Source organism: Marmota marmota, unplaced genomic scaffold (genome assembly GCF_001458135.2).
Source record: "Marmota marmota marmota unplaced genomic scaffold, marMar, whole genome shotgun sequence".
Lineage (NCBI taxonomy): Eukaryota > Metazoa > Chordata > Mammalia > Rodentia > Sciuridae > Marmota > Marmota marmota.
The window spans coordinates 20,204,040-20,209,546 of record NW_026000019.1 but is presented as its reverse complement, the minus strand read 5'-3'; positions in this window follow the sequence as shown (position 1 = coordinate 20,209,546).

Here is a 5,507-nt window from a genome sequence, read left to right as displayed (position 1 = left end):
CTTCACTCCCACCCACCCCCCCACCACCCATAAAGTCTACACATAAAGTCTCCTATCCATGAAATGAGCTGCAATCTTAGTACACAAATATTTTAAGATAGATCACACCCTTTTGTCCAATCATGTTTATGTTCAAGCTTCATGGAAACCAAGCATAAAGATGCATGGTTCATCCTGGGTCTTTGAGTCTTCCATCTCAGGACTCCAAAGTCACATAAAACTAAAGCCAAATAAACTTGTGTGCCTTTCTCCTGTTTACCTGTTTTTGTTTTGTTTTGTTTTGTTTTTTGCTTTAGGGACATCAGCCATGATCCTTTATAATGCACAGGAAAGGGATCACGGCCTTTCCTGCCCCATCCCAGCTATGACTTCTGTTTTTAAGTTTGAAAAGCAAATGAATAAAGTAAACTATTTCAAAGTAAACACAATTTCAAAGAGGAATTTTTAGCCTGCCTAAGGAAAAAAAAATGCAATCAGGTACTACTGTAACACAAAATCCATAAAAATAAGAATTATGACAGCTAGAAATATGCGTCTTGCTAGTAATTGCCCCCCAGGCTCTTCTCACACTTAGAGTAGTTGTGCTGCACTTAAGAACAAATTATTATTAAGACCCTTCACTAATTTACACTGATACCCTACAATGCAAACACTAGTTGGTCTCTTTGCCTTAAATTCATAAAGTATCATAAATTCAAAGCTAGTTGGGCTTTCTCGGTCATTACATGCTTTTTTTGCTGAATGATGTCTTTGTGGGATCCGTGTTTCTTGATGTAAGCAGCTTCATTTATTTCTCATTTATGGGTGTTTGGATTACTTGTTTTATTTTCTCCTAATACAGACACTACTGCCACACACATTTTTATACATGTTTCCTTATGCACCTGTTCAAGTTTCTCACTTCCTCCCTCCCTCCCTTTCTCCTTCCTCCTTCCATTTATCTATCCAAACATCTCTCACTTCATCCTCGTTTTTATATTGGGTGTTTCACCTCACTTAATGGTGCCCTCTTCTGAAAGAACAGAAAAGTTCAGGTAGTTAACTGTTTTCTTTCTGTTTATTGATGTGGGTAGGGTTTTGAGTCCTCCAATTTTATAGTTCTCTTTTGTCCTATAGGACTCTAAATTTTTCCCTTCCTTTCTTCTTTTTCCCTTCATTACCAAATTACCAAATGGTTTGCCTACCTTCCTTTGGTCCCACTTCTCCCTTAAAACCACGATTGCAAAGATTCTCTTTAAATGTAGCCTACACCTGTCCCATTAATCCTGGACAGCCCTATGCAGGGGTGCCTGGTCCTTGAAATTGCTAGTCCTGAAATTCCTTCTCAGTACTCTGTGCTCTGATCCACTTAGATGCTTTCCCATATTTTCTGACATAAGGTGCATTTAATCAATCTAGAGCTTGCTTAACTCCCCCTTCACTAGCCTCCTCTTCTTTCTTTCATGCTGTTTTTCTTGGTCTGTCCCTAAAAAGTCTTGCAACCTGATGGGGAGGGACAGTAGAGGGACCTTCCTCTTTTTCGCAGTTACTTTGCAGTTTTGTGTTTCTCTCAGAGTTAACAGGGGCATGTTTTGACGAGAAATAACTTTTTCTTTCTAGTTGTTTGAAGTCATTTGATACAGGGATCCTGGGAGACGGGCTGCTATGCAGCCACCACTGTCCTCCCTGCTCCAGCTGTTTCTGCCCATGTGCAGGCTTGTGCAGATGTGTTCACTGAGACGGTGCATTCTTGGAAGGCAGCATCTTGCTGGTTCCTTGCCAATGATTAGCACCTGCTAGAAACTGTTCACAGAGATTAAAACCAACCTAGTTAAGAACAAAGAAAACTACATTTATTAGGGACTACTTAAGATTACAATCTGAAAAAATAAATTCAAGCAGCCTCAAAAATGTGCTATGATGTCTTACAAAACAGCAGCTGTGTTTATAGTTGTTAAAACACAAGTGGGTTGGAAATTACATTTCTTGTTTGTAAGGAATTGTGGTTGGTGCTGGCAGAAGTTAAACTGTCCGTGAGAAAGAAATTGGGTTCAGTCTCAGGCTCTGGGTAGTCTGGGTGAAAGGACCCCATATTCAGAGGGCAGCAGAGGTAACAATGTTTCAAGGGTCAACTGCATGACAGAGAGGTGGGGTAGTTCAAGGATTCAGCTGCAGAGGCATCTGAAATCTGATTCAGAGTGACTTCCCAACTCCTTTCTAAGTGCCCCCAATCAATGCTATGATTTTTTTATAACTTTTAATTTTCCCCTTTGACAAAACTAAGTGAGAAGTTGAGACTCTATCATTTGAGCATATGGGCTACAATGCAGGCCAATTCCAGTATCAACTGTAAGTTACTCTCTGTATTAAAATATTATTCCAAAAATTTATTATTAACTCATAGCATTGACTAGTAATCAAGGAACTTATAATCACAACAAAGGGAACCGGGTGTGGCTCAGTGGTAGAGCGCTTGCCTAGCATGCATGAGGCACTGGGTTCAATCCCTGGAACCACATAAAAATAAACAAATAAAATAAAGGTATTGTGCCCATCTACAACAACAACAAAAAAAAATTAAAAAAATCACAACAAAATAGTGTTCCAAAATGTTAATATCAGCAAAAATAAATAAATAAATAAAAGTCTGAAAACATCAAGTGTCAGGAAGAGGAGGAGGGGGAACCCTTCACTGTGGAGGGAGCCCAAGTTGGTGCACACCCTGTGGACAACAATCGGTCAGTATCTAGTGAAGCTGAAAATATGCCTATCTTGTTTACTGGTGCCTGTTAATCATTCAGAACGGGGTTTCACTGGGACACACATGCATGCAACACAATTTGATCAATTTCATTCCAGTACCTCTCTCTGCCTCCCCTCTGTCCTCCCCTGATCCCCTTTCTCTACTCTAATGCTCTCTTAGCTTCATGAGACCCTCTTCTTTTTCCTCTTTTCCCTCTGGTTTCCACATATGAGAGAAAACATGGCGCTTGCCCTTCTGAGTCTGGCTTGTTTCCCTTGACACCCCTGGACACAGTTCTCTCCAGCCCCACAACTTTTCTACAAATGATGTCATTTTATTCTTCTTTATGACTGAATAAGACTCCATGTGTATCTATACACCACATTTTCTTTATCCATTCATGTTTTATCTGATACCTAAGCTGGTTCCACATTTGGCTACTGTGAATTGTGCTGTTATAAACTTGGGAGCGCGGGCTGAGATTGTGGCTCAGTGGTGGAGTGCTCGCCTAGCACACGGGAGGCACTGGGTTTGATCCTCGGCACCACATAAAAATAAAGAAATAAATAAAATAAAGGTATTGTGTCCATCTACAACTTGAAAAAAGAATTTTTGATTTTTTTTAAGAGAGAGTGAGAGAGAGAGAGGATTTTTTTTAATGTTTATTTTTTCGTTTTCGGCGGACACAACATCTTTGTTTGTATGTGGTGCTGAGGATCGAACCCAGGCCGCACACATGCCAGGCGAGCGCGCTACTGCTTGAGCCACATCCCCAGCCCCAGAATTTTTGATTTTTAAAAGATAAACATGAGAGTGCATGTATCTCTAAACCATGCTGACTTTAATTATATTGGATAGATACTAAGGAGTGGGATAGCTGATTATTTGCTTGAATTATCAGAGAACTACCAAGGCAGCAACAACCAAGATCTAGAAAGCAGAAAGCCCACAGAGATGGGCCAGACGCCTCCGAACAGCCTTTTTTTTTTTTTTTTTTGAGACCTGTTCCATTTAGAGAGCAACAACTGAGAGGGCAGACTTTTGCAGATTCCCAGGGGCTACAAAGGCAAAATTCCAAGTTCAAGGAAGGGTAGAACCGGAAAATACTCCCAGGCCCTTAATTGCAACCCATAAAGGGTTTTTAATCAGCCAAACCCAGCCTTCCAGAACACCCTAGCAAGATAACCTATGCTTTTGTAGTAAAACCAATAAAAACCAAGTACAAGGAGAATATTTTAAGATTGACTGCAGACTGGTAAAAGGAATTGTTACCTTCAAACACACAACAAAATTTACAGATGACTTCCCAACTGAAATGATGGAAGTCAGAAAGCAACGGAATACCTTCTAAATGCTGTATTTGTAATGCTGCCAATTCAGAATTCTATGCCTTTTGGAAATATCACTCAAAAGTAAAGGTCAAATAATTCATACTCAAAAAAAAGAAACTAAAATAGTCACCAGCAGACTTACACTAAAGGAAGTATTAGAGTTGTTTAAGAAAATTGAAAATGATCCTGAATGGAAGTACAAAAATACTAGATGTGAAGGGATAATAATGTGTATATATTTAAAGGAATATTGATTGCATGCAGCAATGACCAAAATGTCTTGTGAGGTGGTGAACACAAAAATAACTAAATCTACACAACCATTATACTACAAGGTGTGAGGATAATAAATTTAAAGGGTTAGGCACACTTTTCACTGTCTTGGAATTGGTAAAAATACAAACACATCTCACGCTTTAAAAGAGCAAACTTGCATATTTCAATCCCTAAGGATACTCCAAAAAGAACAGTAGGAGATAAGCTAATTATGGAAAGGAATAAAGTATTTTAATAATCCAAAAGTGGGCACAAAAGAAAAAGAAAATAGGACAGGTGAAGCAAATAAGATAGAAGTGGTAAAATGATAGATTTACAGATTAAATGCAAATAAGTCAAATATTTCCATAATGATTAAAGTTACCAGACTGTATTTTTTTTTCAAAAGGAATAGCTGGGTGACACTTTATAAATGGGTAAAGTCGAGGAAATAGTGAAAAAGCTATGTGAGATGAAGCCTATGACAAATGCTAGGGTGTGGTGGATTATGAGAATGAAAATACCATCCATATCCATTCTAAAGGCCATATTTTTGATGTTGCTGCTGTTAATTAGAATTAATACTGGACAAATACTACGTCCCCAATCCCATGGGAGATGACAGGTGGAAGTACGGAAGAAGGATTAGCCCAGCAATTCCAAGGATGCTTATTTAATTATTATCTTAATGAACATCCTGAGGTGTGGCCTCTCCCCACACAGGCTTCCTGAGTTTGGTTCACGTGGTGAGTAAGAGCCCATCCCGTGGAACAGATGCCCTGGATCCAGAGCCCTCCTGTGTGACCTCTAGCATTCCGTTTCATCCTTGTGTGTATCAACATGCTCACTCAAAAGCCGTGGCTAACAAGATTCACTCTCTCGTGGGATTGCCGTATTTTTTTAAGGTTTTTTTTCTCTCTTTTTTTTTTTCTAAAGAGAGAGAGAGAGAGAATTTTCATATTTTTTTTTAGTTTTTTTGGCGGACACAACATCTTTGTTTGTATGTGGTGCTGAGGATCGAACCCGGGCCGCACACATGCCAGGCGAGCGCACTACCGCTTGAGCCACATCCCCAGTCCCGGGATTGTCGTATTGATCAAGTTAAGCCAAGTAGAACTTCGGTCAGGTCTGGCTAATGACAAGGGCTACATAAGTGGTGGGTATTCTGGGCGTCTCCTCCCCCCCTCCCCTGCCCCCCA